Source organism: Danio aesculapii, chromosome 7, assembly GCF_903798145.1.
Source record: "Danio aesculapii chromosome 7, fDanAes4.1, whole genome shotgun sequence".
Classification (NCBI taxonomy): domain Eukaryota; kingdom Metazoa; phylum Chordata; class Actinopteri; order Cypriniformes; family Danionidae; genus Danio; species Danio aesculapii.
Window position 1 is genome coordinate 35,725,132 of NC_079441.1, and position 17,007 is coordinate 35,742,138.

A 17,007-nucleotide genomic window follows, 5' to 3' on the forward strand; every position below is an offset into this window, starting at 1 on the left:
TTTGTTTCTTTTTGCAACCTTAAAGAAGATATATTTATTTGAAATGCAAAACTGTGCAAGGAAATGAGACTGTGAGAACAAGAGTTTGTTGTTTAATTTTATTTTGCTTTTGTAGATTTCTCTTTCTTCTTTGTCTTCTTCTTCTTTTTTTACCCTTCATTGTACCCAGTGCATTTTATAGCTTTTTTTTTTTTTTTTTTTGATTCGATGAGATTTTATCAACATTATGTGACAGCTTTCTGTAGCAAAAATAATAACTCACCTCTCCCATCTCCCAGCAACCTCATTAAGCTTTGGTTAGACAGATGTGACAAATTCAACACCATGTGCAAAAATCACCTCAGGCTGTATAATACTGTCAGGTATGCTGACCTAAAGCCCAATTACAGACCTGTGATGTGGTAGTCTGGACTCACAGCTCTGACCCTGAACCTCACAGTGCGCTGGTCTACATAATCTCCAACCATCTGCTTCTGGGAATTCAGATCCTAAAAAATTCCAAGAGAGATGCTGCTCTTCCAGTGACAGGTGCAGTGTGATGGCCGAATTCACCCAGTAAACGCCAAAATTGCTAACTATTCAATTGAACTAAAGCAAATTGTTCAGTGTTGCATGCATGGCTCACGAAACAACACTGCTTGAAGACCAGGGGATTCATTTATATATGTGGTGTACAAAACAGGGATGGAAATGTGCATACGCCACTTCCCATGCAAAAGTTGTGTTCTATAAAAAAATCTAACTTGATGGTAGAATCTGTGCAGCTGTAAGTAAAAATATTTAACTTAAAGATTGACCTAATTGAACCACTTTAAATCAATATTTGAGCCATAATCATAATGTATTTTGGTGTACATTCTAATTTTTTTAATCAGACAGATACCATCCAAAAATCCAGCCATCTGAACAAGTGCCATTTAGTATCAAAAAACAAACAAACAAACAAACAAAATAATTAGTGTGCATTCTTCATTTGACAAAGCCTAATCGCTTCAATACTGGTCACTTCAAAATATATTCATACAACACCAGTTTCAACATACTGAAATGACACAAAAATCTAAAATATATGTTCAACATCAGCAAAAATACCCTTCAGCTGAATATGTCAAATAAAAAAGCAGTGCAATAGTGTAAAAGTCACACAGACTCTCTTTTATTTTGCTATAATGTTGATTTCTAATCAAATACATGTCGACATTCAACAAAAACACACAATACATTATACATTGCTAAACAAAACAAGGCTTTTTAAAACTTTAAACACTCGGATGGCCAGATTCCATATGTTATTTAGGGCATTAAATCTTCAAATTATATTAATACCATTTGATCAGTGATGACAACACAGGTTTTCTAGTTTAAAACTAATTTAACTTTTTTCCTTTTTTAAAGTAATTTAAATAGATTTTTTTTTTTTTTTTTATAAGGCAACTACTAATTGTTTAAAGTGCAGTATATGTAAGAAAGTGCTGGATTAGATAGCATAAATACTGTATACTGTATTACGATTAAGTTTAGAGATAAGTTATTACTCAGAATATTCATTCAATCAATTTCCTTTGGTTTAGTCTCTTTATTCTTCAGGGGTTGCCACAGCAGAACTACCAAATTAACCCTTTTAACTGCAACCCAGTACTGGGAAACACCCAATACACCCATGCATTCACACACATACACCATGGCCAATTTAGTTTATTCAATTCACCTATAACGCATGTCTTTGGACTGTGGGGTAAACCAAAGCACCCAGAGAAAACCCACACGAACACGGGGAAAACATGCAGACTCCACACAGAAATTCCAACTGACCCAGCCAGGACACGAACCAGCAACCTTCTTGCTGTGAGGCGACAGTGCTAACCACTGAGCCACCGTGCTTCCTTACTCAGTTTATATAATGACAATTATGAGTACATATGAATGTGAAAACTGGGCCTTAAAATACCTGTTTACCTGGTGGGAAAAATAGACTTAATTATCAGAATCACCTTAGTAACCCACCAGACTCCCCAAATAAGACTAATTGACATGTTTTATTTGAAATCAACTTCACATATTCTCACATACCTGGCACAGGAGACTCTGAACCTCTATGAGGTCTTCGCTAATTATGCAATTAATAGGCAAACAGATACCTAAGCTAACGACTCAATACTCTAATGAGAACACTGTTAAACACTGGAATTAGGTGGGAAAAAAGCGCTCTTTGATTTTTGGAACCATTTCAGAACTTTTAAAATGTCAAAACATAGACACACACATGTATAATGTACTGTATATAATCTTCCTTATTGCTCCATCCATAAATTAGATAGAAATAGTCATTTCTTAAACAGTAAACAGACATGGTCCTTACCAGGAAATTACATTTAAGGGATCAGGTAACAAAAATCAGTTCTGGCAGTTTTCCAGTTGTAACATTACCAGTAAATTACCATTATGATGCTAGTATGTGTGAACAAAAACTGGTCTACTACAGCTTAAGGCCAGAATGTAAAGTCTGCTTTGAGTCAGTTATAAAGCTGTGATGGAGCTGTTTACAGTAAACTCCGCTGTTTATAATTGTTTTTCTGTGTAAACATTCGTTGGATGTTTATACTCATCATGTAACTAATGTCTTTCTCTTGTTTTTGGCAGTGCAGTGTTAAAGGTCATTTCTGATCACTTACAGCTCAGAGTTTAGATGTGTTTTTTATTTATGAATTAATTTATTGTTTATGTTTTTATATAAAAAGTGGCCAAATTGTGCTCTTCTGGGTGCCTAGAGTAATGTAAGGGCAGTGGCGGATTTAGGCATGGGCAATATGGGTGATAGCCCAGGGCGGCATCTTGCTGGGGGGCGGCACAGGAAGACGACCCCAGTAAAAGCTTGAGATACAATTTACTTTATTAAGTGTATTAATTTAGAGAGGTAATGTCAGAATAAAGACGTAAGAGGCCGTTCACATTTGACGTCTTTTGCATGCGCAAGTTTGTTCTCTATGTGCAACCAAAACAGCACTGGTGAAAGTAAACTGACGCATACGCACAGCAAACCACTCCCTGCTCTGCTCCAGGTGTAAATACCGGCTGTTTACATGCACGTTGATAAAATATGCACCGCTTATGCGCTGTAAAACCAGAGTAACTGGAGTAACTTTTACGCAGATGTTTGCAAGTCGACAAAACTAAAGTTACAATATGACGATAATCTTATTTTGACCAAGCATGGCTATGAAACAGAAAAGAGGGGGAAAAGGGAGGTAAGACTTAATAACATTAATTAACAATAACTCTCAGTCAAGAGTCAGGTCTAAGACAACAGATAATTACATAAAACATATTTTTTGTATTCTATGGAATTGTCATTAATATTCATGCAAAAAATATCTTAGCATATCACTCCAGTTGTGTCTTTTCCCAGTGCTACATTTAGGATTTATTTCTGTTATTTATTTAGAATAATAAAGTAATAAAGTAATTAAGTAATATAATAACAATAATTATTATTTTATTTATTGTTTATATATATATATATATATATATATATATATATATATATATATATATATATATATATATATATATATATATATATATATATATATATATATATATATATATATATATATATATATATATATATACAGAGTTGCAGTCAGAATTATTAGCCCCCTTGAATTATTAGCTCCTGTTTATGTTTTTCCCCAACTTCTGTTGAATGGAGAGAAGATTTATTCAACACATTTCTAAACATAATAGTTTTAATAACTGATTTATTTTATATTTGCCACGATCAGTATTTGCCATGAAAAAAATATATATAGCTTAAAGGGGCTAATAATTTTGACCTTAAAATTAATTTGAAAATATTAAAAACTGCTTTTATTCTAGCTGAAATAAAACAAATAAGACTTTCTCCAGAAGAAAAAAATATTATCAGACATACTGTGAAAATTTCCTTGCACTGTAAAACATAATTTGGGAAATATTTTTAAAAGAAAATTCAAAGGGGGGCTATTAATTCTGACTTCAACTGTGTGTGTGTGTGTGTGTCTGTGTGTGTGCGTGCGTGCATGCGTGCGCCCAGGGTGCCATTTAAACTATACTGCCAAGCGTAATTATTAAGCGTAAAGTGTAATTCATTGTGTATTCTTGTTTATGATAATTGTATATTCGCTATGTAATGCTGAACATGTGTAAAAGGACAAAAATTATTAGATATTAATGCAATTTTCTTTGCATGATAGCTCTTCTGCCTTGTTTATGTATGTATGTATGTATGTTATTTATTGATATCCTTATCAATAACATACATATATACATACATACATACATATAAGGTCTGCCAATGATTAATGTTTTTCTTTAAACTTCCTATCAAGGTAAATAGTTCAACTCATACTTTATATATCATATGTATATTAATTCTTAAGTATTTTAAACTGATTCTGGCTATTTTAAAAGCTATACTATGTATAAACATTAAATCAATATTATTAATCACTGGCAAAACAAACAAAAAAAAAAACTTTTTGCCAATTTAATGAGTACCCAGAAAGTATCCCAAAAGTTTCTAAAGGACCTATTAATGCAGGCATAGTTTGTTCGGGGTTGCGAAGATAGAGAATACTATTATCTTTGCAAAGAAACATATGATGATTGATTAAATTTGTTGGAAAAATCAAGCGGTTCTTTTTATTAGCAAGGTTCAGGAGCTCAATTGCAATTTTAAAAAAGCAAAGGTGAAAGAGGGCAACCCTGACCTGTGCCTCTGTGTAATTGTAACTAAGACGATCTGTTCAAATTGGTAAGGACCGAATACCTAGGATGAGCGTATATCATCCTCACCCAAGAGGTGAATGTGTCACCCATATTAAACTCTTTAATCACAGCTAAGATATAGTTCCATTCAATTTGTTCAAACGCTTTTACCGTATCCAAGGCAAGGCTAGCAAGGATATTCATAAATCACCTGACATTAAAGAAGGAAAAGCGACCAGTAAAACCAGATTGGTCAGGGTGAATAATTTTTCCAATACAATTGTTTAATTTATTATAAGCTTATATATATATATATATATATATATATATATATATATATATATATATATATATATATATATATATATAAAATGGGTAATGCATTTTCTAAGCACACCCAATCCAGGAACTTAACAGGGAATTTTTTTTTCTCCAGTGGATGTCAAAGTCTGGAACACTTTGTGAACATTTCAGTTGTAAAACCTATACAAAATAAATAAAAACAGAATTTCTTGGTCCAAAGGTCTACACACACACAAAGAACACAGAACATTTGAACTGACTGCATGTGTGCATATGCATGAATGTATATAATCTTAAATATGTATCAGAAAATAAGGAATTTTACAATAATATCTGGCTGCTGATTTGCACATGCAAGCTAAGCAGTTTCAGACACATGCACTTAAAGGGTCACGAAACACCAAAACACATTTTTTGAGCTGTTGACAGTCATATATGTGTCCCACACGGCTATAAACACTATTAGGACACATACATTTCACAAAAAATGTGAAAATTGGTTGTTTTAGCGTTACTTCGAGCAAATGAGTTCTTCCAGTTTGAAACAAATTTTTGAAGCTGCGTCATGCCGATTAGATACTTTCATGGAGAGTGGACGTCTGTACCTGCGAGTGCATCGTGAAATCTCTGAGCGTGCAGCATTAATTTATGGGAAAGACTTGGTTCAAACCAATCAGCGCGCTCTATTGTGTATGCGGTGCAACTTCATTAATATGCATAATAGCTTCGAAGACCTGTTTTTACCTTTTACAGTGTTCAGACGGCAGAGAGACGCCATGTTGTGTTGCCAAAACAAGTGGAAGAAGAATTGTTTGGAGACACAGGTTGTCAGTGTTGTGTTTTTAAATGTGCTGCAATGAAGGTTTTGTTTTCATTTCCCGCTATGGAGAGCAGCTGGACTCATGTGTGGATTACAATGCACGCGACACGCGACAGAAATACGTTTGTAAGGAACATTTTTTACCAGAGAGCTTTCCGCATCTGGAAATGATGAAATCCAACTTTGCTGTTCGTCTCCTTTTAAAAAAGACGCTGTGTTGATTGTCCAGTCTTTACAGATTTGGTAAGCGATCAGTGGTCTTTGTTTGTTTATTCAGACGGCAAAGTTAGTTCGTATCGTCAGCAGTACTCTTTCAGCTTCTAAAGACATACTTTAGTCAAAATGATTTAGTTACTCAGTTTACATTACGTACGTTAATATCACTGCAATATTATGGGCTGAAAGATCCGCTGTAAATGCTGCTCTCCGAGTGTAAACATGTAAACACCTCAGTCAAACTATTTCTGTCGTGTAGAATTTTCGCCGCATTTTGTGACGACAGTTTATACTGTTTATAGCTTTTTATAGCTGTTTAGCTTTCTGACACTACCTACCGAGTGCATCTAAGTTACATAGAAATGCGGAGGGTTTTTTTTCTCTTATACGACATGCGGTATCAAACATTCCATTAAAACTGCACTCTTCCAGCAGTTCCTCTTAGGCCTGTTCAATATCTGGTTTGTCATTGGGGGGGGGCAAGCATGAAATGTTCCTGAATGAAAGTGAAAGTGCTAAACTGCAGTTAAATTCGACAAATTAATGGTTTGGCAAATAATTTGATTACTGATGTCCTTGTAAACACAGTCACTGTCTTTCTCCCCTGCATCTGTGTGTTTGTTTTGCCTCTGTGAGAATCAGCGCGTGCCCAAACGGAAACTCCCATTTTTATCCAAAGCCTCCCTTCTTTCCATCTCCCGACACTCCCACCTAAACAGAGCTGGACACACCCACTTTCCTGACAAAGTGGGTAAGCCCAGCTTTGTTTAGGTGGGAGTGTCGAGTGGCAAAAGAGGGAGGGGTTTGCGTGAAAAGGGAAGTTTCAGTATGTGCTCGCGCTGATTTTCACATAGGCAAAACAAACACAGAAGCAGGGGAGAAAGACAGTGACTACGTTTACATTGACATCTGTATTCAAATTATTTGCCTTAATCTGAATAAGACAATAATATGATAAAGATGTTTACATGAGTTGCTTTTTATATGTTCCTTTCATGATCACACTTTACATGTTATAGCACATACGATTACCGTCATCGCGTCACCACACTATCCACATTTCCTCTGGAATTTCATGTAATTTCGGGTGTAATTTTCTGTTGGCACTTTCACTTTCATTCAGGAACATTTCATGCATGCCCCCCGTGACAAACGAGATATTGAATGTGAGGAACTGCTGGAAGAGTGTTGTTTTAATGGAATTTGATACTGCACGCCAAATGACAGAAAAAAAGCATTTCGTATTTCTCTGTAACTTGGAAGAACTCGGTAGGTGCAGAGAACATCGTCAAACAGCCATGTGTACTGAATATACTATCTTGTCTCAAAATGCAATGAAAATCCTACACGATGGTAATAGTTTGATTAAGGTGTTTACATTCGGAGAGCAGCATTTACAGTGGATCTATCAGTCCATAATATTGTAATGATGTTAACGTACTGTAAACTTAACTGGAACTAAACCGTAACTAAATAATTTTGAATATGCTATGTCTGAAAAACTGAAAGAGTACTGCTGATGATACTAACTAGCTTTTCCATCTGACATGGCTTTTCCATCTTTTTTTGTATTATGAGGAAAAAAAATATGGATGTGACACTTCTGAAATAAAAGCAGAACAGAGTCTGTGAGAAATCAACAATCAAACCATCAAAGCACATTTGCTGACACACAGAATTACTCTCAGTGCAAGTTTTGACATTATGAAAACCATCTAAAATGAGTCTGACTTTTATGATGGGTGCTAAAGTAGCTTTCTAGCGGTAAGGATGACATTTGCAATGAATTGCCCAGCTGCTTTTCTCAAACTGGGTTGCTACCTCCAACTGAGATGTATTGTATAAATGAATTCAATTAGATAACTAATCATAACCACTGATGGTAAGCTAGCATTGTGCAAAAACTTGCATACCGAAACTAAAATTAACCATGCAGTGACAGGCACTAGAATAGCCCACATGCATAACTACCTCAAATATTGTAATGCATTGCAATTTCATTGTATGTAGCAAATCTTTGAACCTTTGACTTGAATTGAATTGAATTATTGATTTTTAATTATATTAGTCATCTTTTTCTGTTTAAAAAAATACACCACAATGAAGAGCAAATATTAATATATTCTGTATTCTGGAGCTGGGGCGGCACGGTGGCACAGTGGGTAGCACGATCACCTCAAAGCAAGAAGGTCGCTGGTTCAAGCCCCTGCTGGATCATTTGGCATTTCTGTGTGGAGTTTGCATGTTCTCCCCGTGTTCGCATGGGTTTCCTCCAGGTGCTCCGGTTTCCCCCACAGTCCAAAGGCATGTGCTATAGGTGAACTGAATTAGCTAAATTGGCCGTAGTGTATGTGTGTAAATGTAAGAGTGTATGGGTGTTTCTCGGTGTTGGGTTGCAGCTGGAAGGGCATCCACTGCGTAAACCATATGCTGGAGAAGTTAGAGGTTCATTTCGCTGTGGCGACCCCAGATAAATAAAGGGACTAAGCCGAAAAGAAAATGTTGACAAATGTTATAAATGTAAATGCTGCTTAAATGTTCAAATGTTGTCTCTAATATAGTGTAGCTCTTTGATGTGCCATTCATATGAGTTCATATGAGTTCAATGCATCATTCTGTTGAACACAAATCAGAATTATTACAGTTTTGTGAAATTGAAAAGAAAGATTCAGTAGGGGATTACGATTTTCTATCCTCAGACTTTTACTCTAACACACAGAAGCACAGAGTGCGCTGAACATGATGTAGTGCAAAAGCACAAAATGAATATTTTCATATCAACTGCAATTGGTTTTTACCTAAATGACTGCTCCCCTCAGTGCCAGGTGCACATGCTTTATGTGCAGTTTTACATTATTGCATTCTGTTATTTATTTATCTGCACCAAATTGAATTTTCCATCTGGCTCAAGCTATAAAGCCGTCTTTGTTTGCCGTTAGATCATTACTCATGATTTTACCTTCTTTTTCCTCTCAGGGGACGTCAGGGCCGCTTTATCCAGAGGAGAGAAATGCACTGTGAAACATTGCCCCGTTTCCACAGCGTTAGGGTTATTTCATCCTGCTGTTGCTATGCAACAATGTGAAATGTTGGCACAACATGATTTAGATCTCGCACAACAATAAAATCCTGTGCATAGCAGCGAATGAAACCTCTCTACCTCCACACCTTTAATGTTTCCAGCTGTAGGCGAATACAATATAAAACACTTTTATTATAGATTTTCTGTCTCAAGTACACCGTGGTCTGTTTCTCATTCAAAAAGCTATTTTTCTCCCTTTATAATCTTACATTAATGCCTGACAGCTGTCTGTATAGAGTTAATATGCCATACTGATATATATTTGCATGGGACAACAAAAAGAATGTTGGCTGTGACTCAACTTCCTGGTAACTGTGCACACATGTATTTTGCACTAACTGCAAAAAAGAGCATTCAAATAACGCTTTAATCAGACCTGCCGTTGATATGTCCAAGATAGCAGCCGAGAACAGGTGTTATTTGGCTGATAAGATCTTTCTTATGTTAAAACTGAGCTGATAAGGTGCGGTGTGGCATGAAATAGACATAGTTTGAATGTGAGGTTAATGTTTTTGGGCCGTATGTTTGAAAAAGATAAAACTCAATTACTGAAGCTTTTATTCACAGATAAGAATTTGCTTAGCCCTTTATGACTTACTGTATGCAGAGAGATGATTTAAAGAAGGATGGCACAACTGAAGTGTAAGCTAATGTATTAAAAAAACTGCTTCTTTCAGTTCCAATTCAAATCACAAATTTACAAATGAGAAAAAAAGTATTCACGTTCACACAGCAGATTAATGGATTGGTCATCTCGGTTCATTTAAAAACCACGAGCTGTAGTCTTAAAGGAACACTCCCCTACAGTTCAACACCTGATTTTGACTATTTTTGAATCCATTCAGCTGATCTCCCAGTCTGGCAGGAGCAGTTTTAGCTTAGCTTAGCATAAATCATTGAATCAGATTAGACCAGTAGCATCTCGCTCAATTTTTTTAAAAGGTTCAGGAGATGAGGAAGAGTCAAGCTTTATGAGGTGTTTTCACACCTGCCTTATTTAGTTCGGTTAAATCGCATTAGAGTTCTTTTTCTCTCTTGGTGCAGTTTGTTTGGGCAGGTCTGAATGTAGTAATCGCACTCGAGTTCGCAGCAAAAGCAGACCAAAAAAATGTACTGAGACATCCTTGAAGAGGTGGACTTGGTACGCTTTAAAACAAACCCTGGAGTGGTTCATTTGTAATGAGAATAAGATCCGAACTAGAACAGACCCAACCACAAAAAGTACTGCACCTTTTTGGACTAATCCAGCTGCCATAGTCTGGTGCACTGTGCATTATGGGATGTGGAAGAAAAATATTTGTTGACAGCCTTTACCAACAATTTTAAACAGAGAGAGGGGGGGGGGGGGGGACATTACCTGATGGATCGTTGGTAATATTTGCAGAAGATGACCACGTCGCAGTTTAGCTAAATTAATTCACGCCTCTTCCTGAAGTGACTTGCGATGCGCCTTCACCATTTGCAATGCATTAAAACATTGTTTTCCAGCCGCAGCTACGCTTCATTCTCGAAATGTATAGTTTGTCTAAAGTGATGTAAACAAACTATATAGTATACTATGACCAGGTATACAATCAGCCAGTGCAGTCGTCCCTCCACAGTAAAAAGCCACAATTTATGTCTGCTGGTTTGTTTACTTGTGGGAGTTATATTGGCATTTCCCGCACGTTAATTCTGACCAATGTAAAAGCAGTTTAGGAAATTTGTTTAAAATAACATCTGACCAATGAGTGATGTGGGTTTTGTCACATGACTGCATTTTGGTTCTTTTCAACTGGTTCAGACCAAAGCAATCAGTGTGGTGTGAAAAGTTCCCAAAAACAGCAGAAAAATGCTACAATGTATCATTTGTTGCCCTTGGTCCCGACCAAATGAACCAAACCACAGTGGTAAAAGCACCATAAATTAGAAAAATATCAAAACTGTATTTTGTATTTTTTGAGCGAGGTGCTAATCCAACACTATTACGCAGCAATTAGTAACTTCTTGATTTAGTGGCTAATTTGTAAGAATTCATACGATCTCATTCGTACAATTTAGCACGATTTGTTTATCCACAATGATGGTTGGGTTTAGGGGTGGGATTAGGTGCCACGTCTCCTCTTTAAAAGTGTACATTTTCGTACAACTTAACTCGTCCGAATTCGTACATTGCCACTAAGCTGACAAAACGTAAAATAGTTAAGTTTTCTTACGAGAACAAACTGTTTAATCCAATTTCCAAAAAAGTGTGGAAGGTGTGTTCCTTTAAATGACTTTGAAAACTGCCTGTCATTTCAGTCAACATAACCATAATTCAATAATAAAGCTTACAGTTATATGAATACTACAAAAAATATTGCTTGCTGGTAATTCTGCTGTGTCTATTTAACCTCTACCATGGCGAGCTAACATTGTGGCGATATTAAGCAATAAGAATTATAGCATATTAAACACAATCAGTGTATTCTACATGGGTTGTAAAGACAGAGTTGTGTGTGTGTGTGTGTGTGTGTGTTTGAAGGGAGGGGGAGGTATAATAGTGCCTGAAAAAGGAGCAGAGAACATTAATCATGGCTCTCTTTCATGGCCTTGACACATGAGTCACAGAAAACTCTGTTTATCTGTGCTCAGAGAAAGAAAGGGAGAATAAATATAAACGCTTTATAGATAATTCCCCACAGAGCTGCAGAAAAGCTTTCCTTTCAGACAGATCTCTCTCTCTCTCCTTCTGCCATCAGACAGCGCCTCAGATCATCCAATTATTTCCCCCACTGCCACATACCAATTAGTTAAACCATCCCGTCTTTATCTCTGATGGCTGCACCAGGTGCTTTGGTTAACTTCCTCTGAAAGGGTGTTTAAGTTTGAGGGAACTCTATTAAGACAGAAACATATGGGAGACTTTCTGTCATTGTCTTGACACCTTTTATTATCAAGAGAATGAACTCTTTGTTCATGCTGACACTGACATTTTATGTTAATGTGCGTTTGTTGTGCGGCTGTTCATTAGATATAATTAAACTATGGAAATGAGCGTGTGTTCACAGTTAAAAGAGGAATCAAGCATGTTGAGATATTGTACAAAGATTACATTTTGTGTGCCCTGTGCTCACCAAACTAAAATGTTAGTGTCAATTTTTATTGCCATTTTTATTGGTTGCAACAATACACCACTGTAATACTCTTTTTCTCATTATCTCAAGTCATTCCTTCAGCCAAAAACATTCTGCATCCTAATTTGCATACTATCCACTCTCTTAATAGTTTTCAAGATTATAAGGTGAAAATCACTGTGATTTCAAAACACGAATCCATTTTCCAAAGTCTTTGGCTTCATCTGAAATCAAATACTTTTCTGCATTAGGCTTAACACTCACAAAAGATTAAAAAGTGAATTAGTGAGATTAATATACAGACCATAATGTTTTATTCCCTATATTAGGTTAACTGTCACACACACATTGGTAAGTCTGCAGAGTTGATCTGTTATGTTATAATTTCTTTGTTTTTTTCTTTCTATAATTATGTGTGTTAGGACTTTTCTATTGGGGACTCTTATTTTATACTTCCTGTAGGCCCCATTCGTCATTGGTGTTTGAGAACTGAGTGAACTGATCTTTATGGCTTATTTCATGGACGTCTTGACTTCAGGATTTGAGGATAAATCCTGTCAACTGTACTGGACATTCAGTTAAGTTTTGTCAGTTTTGTTAATAATTGTTATATGTTTATGTCTGTTTGCTGGTGCAGTAATATATTTTAAATGCTTAATTCTCTGCTTTCAGAATTTTTTTGTTTAGGGTGTGTGTGATGCATGTTGACTTGGAAGGCAGCACAAAGGTCCTATATTTTAGAAATGTCTGGTATTTATAGCTTTTTTGTTTGCAACATATAAAAAAACAAGACCAATCCCTGTTTCCTAAATCTATAAATGCTTATAGATTACAGATTTGCATATTTTTTTTGTTTTGTTTGTTTTTTGCAGTAGAATTGCTTGTAAAAGCCGCTGTTTTGTTTTATATCATGTACAGTGAAACGAAATGCCTCAAGAAGGTTACAGATAGTGTCAAAAAAAAAAAAGAACGATTCTGTACTGCTTTAAATTTTAAACTTAATTACCTCATCTACTGACATTATGCTGGTCAGATTCTAAGCTTGTATAAATACAGTTTATTGCTATAATCAGATGCTTTCCTTACTGCTGTTGTCTCACTGTTGCTATTTTATCGTGTTAGGACAGCTTACAGCGTATATTTGCTCTCAGCAATGCATGTGCATCTAAATATTTGATATCATTACAAATACTTTTACTGCAGCAAAATTATTTCCAGCTTCTCTTTTATTTCTAATCAGTCAATGAAAAAAAGCAATGCCATGAGTTTATTGAGGCAATATATCGCGCTCAGTATCGTGTACATTAGGTGTGCACGACTCTTGAATTTTACATGTACAGTATGAGCACCATCAATAATTTGCTAACTGTAGTTCACACTCTTAACAATTTCCTGTAGAATCTACAGTAACTCACTGGCAGCAGTTCGCCAGTAACTTAATGTACATCAATTACAGCAAATACTGTATTTACAAGTACAGCACCATTTTCGTGGCTGTATATGTATTTACAGAATGGTATGCATATCTTTACTGTAGAGTATAGAGTAATTTACACAATGCAACTTTAAAATACAGTAGCATAATGCAGTACTGTCCTAAAGTAAAATACAGTTCATATTATTGCGCTACATACTGCCTAATTTACATCAACAGTTTTTATGGTTACATTTTTACATTAAATTTATGTTAACAGTCATCTATGCTGTTAATAAAGAGGGCTTCTGAATTCTACACACAGTACAGTATAACCCCCTTTAATCAGATAATGTCTCACTGTGTTTTGATTTCTTCAAGCATAGCTTTGTGAAAATAACGACTAACCAGACAGTCCTATAAAAACATTGTGAACAGAGCAGAAAGGGAGATTCTGAACAGCTTTAAACCAGCCATTGTGTATGTTTCTTCTTCTTTTGTGAGTGGTATTCATGAGGAAAACAAGAAAGTGACATAATCACCCTTCGAGGTGGACAGTCTGACAGTTTGTGTGAGTTTACACAAGGAGAAAGCCGTGGTTGTTCTCTCACTCTCTCCCATCTCTTGCTCACACTCTTGTCCTGCTCTCCCCCTCAGCGTGAGTTTAATTATCCTGCTCATTCTCTTATCTGATTCACACACACATCCAAGACTCCATTTTCTCTGCTTTAGGACCCTCACTTCTTCCTACTTTTATTCAGCCTGAAAGGGAAAGCAGAGACTCAGCTGGCAGCCTGCTGGATTTTATCATAAAGAGGTTATTGTTGTTTTATGGCCAGGGCAAGCTCAACAGATTTCTAAGTGCTGTCTGAGAAAGTTGGTACAGTACTGCTCTGCTCTGCCTGGAGTGGCTTGTTGGTTGCTTTAAAAACCTTTAGGACAATTTTTTTTTTAATGAGAGATTATGTTGCATATTATAATGAATTAACTTCATGTTCTAGCCAAAGAAAAGTTAAAACGAGCTATTTGGGTAGTTTATTAGTGTAAAACAAATTCCTAAATGATGTAAGAAGCTTTCTCGGGTTCATAAACTTGCAAAACGCCACAGCAAATAGCCTGAAGCCTTCAATCTTGTAACTCTCGAAAATGTCAGAATGTGAAAACTCATTCTCCACCTAAGGTTTTAAGAGCTCATTTTCATTTTATGGGATGGATTGGTAGTCTTTCACAGAGCTATTTGCATTTACTCAGAACAGCCCTCGCCATTACATGCAGCTAAGCCAGTCATGTAAATAGCTGCTTCTTTAGAGAAGCACTAAAGGTCAGGTCTACACAAAGATGGCTTGTTTTTAAACAAGGAGGATGGAGGCTGGGACTTCACAGAGCTTCAATTGATTTAAATCTGAGTGTTTCACGTACAGCCCAGTGAACCAATATAGAGCAACAAAAGACTCCACACTGTCACAACACAAATGAAAATGGAAAATGGGATTCTAATGGTGCCTTTTTCTCCCCTCCCCCAGAAACCGAACAGCTCTCCCTGTCATAACTGACGCATGCATGGCTCAAACTCATCGCAGCAATCAGACTAATGCAAATCGAGAGCAATAGAACAAAACTGCAGTAATAACATGAAACACACTGAACATGAAATGGAAGACAAAGACTTCAATTATTCAGAAGACATCATCCAAGCCCTTGATGTTGAAGAAGCTAAATAAAAGAAAATATAGCAATGTGAAATATAGCCTCTGGTTTTTAACATCTCTCGGGTTAAGAGAGACATTGTTTATTTGTGGACCTTTGGACAGAACCTTTATTGGCTTTAGTAAATAATAACATAACCAACAATATAAACAGGCTTAGTTTAAAGGCTTTGTTCACCCAAAAATGAAAATTTTGTTATTAATTACTCAGCCTCATGTTGTTTCAATCCCCTGAGACCTTGGAACATAAACTAAAATATTATAGATCTTTGGAATACAAACTAAGATATTTTAGATGAAATCCAGAAGCTTATCCTCCATAGACAATAATTTAATAATTTAATAGCACATTTATGACAGCTATTAAATGCTATTATCACAGCTATTAAATGTCAATGTTCAATGTCCAGAAAAGAACCAATCCATGTCACTTCAGTGATTCAACTGTGATCATATTAGGCTCAAAGAACCTTGAGTATCAAAAAAAAAGTCAAGACAACTTTGAACATCTCAGGATTGTTGCTGTTTTGAACTTCTGCAGGGTTTTGGGGATTTGAAAAAGTCTCAGAGGTTTGGAACGGCAAGACGGGGAGTAATTAATTAGTTAATAACAGAATTTTCATGTACACAATGCTCAAAACACATTCAGTAAACCGTTAAGACTACTTAGTTTTTCCTAACTGACATACTATTGTCCTTAGTCAGTGATTTACATCAATGTTTGGGATATTGTGCTAAAATGTATCTGACAGTGTTTCTACAGATGTGGCCACTAAGAATGCGCGGGTGAATGAACGTGACCACACAATGCTGCAGTGTTGCGCAGTACCACACATAAATGGTCTAACACAAGAAAGACATGACCAGCAGGGGCAGTTATGTAATGTAGTAAACATAATGAACTGATGTAGCAGTGCACACACGGAGAAGCACAAAGGAAATTAAATAGGCTAACCATGATTGTCTCATCAATATCATTAGATATGGTTTTTATGGATGGTTTGTTTACTGAAAACAAAATTTTCAAAATGTTGTGGATCAACTAAATATCGCTAAATATCAACTAAATATCACAATCTAAAAATGTAGCTTTTTCTTGATTATTAGATTATTATATTTATTAATTTAAGTTTTCTAATCTACTGTACTGTATATTACAAGATTGAATTTTTGGTATTATCAGATAAAACAATTGATTTTGGGAAAGCACTGATGCCTATTTTTTTTTTTTAATTATCATTATTATTTTTAGAATTTTTATTATTATTATTATATTTATTTATTTATTTATTTATTTTGGATAGTGTCAAATTATTTCACCACCATTGTCAATTCGCTTAAACAAACTTTGCATGACAGGTTACAGAGTATAAAAATCTCTCACTGCCCCTCACATACAGTAGCTGTGTAGATTTTTGGAATTGACAACATCACACTACCATGTGACCAAACAAAGAAGGAAGAACCCTGCATGTAACAACAAAAATGACAGATAACAGAGCTGTGTTTGTTTGTACTCTACATGCTGAAGAAAGACTTCGTACACATGCTTGCTGCATTCTTCTTTGATTTTAATACATCCTGCATCAAATCATATAATTTAATGGATTTAGCGAGCAGGCATT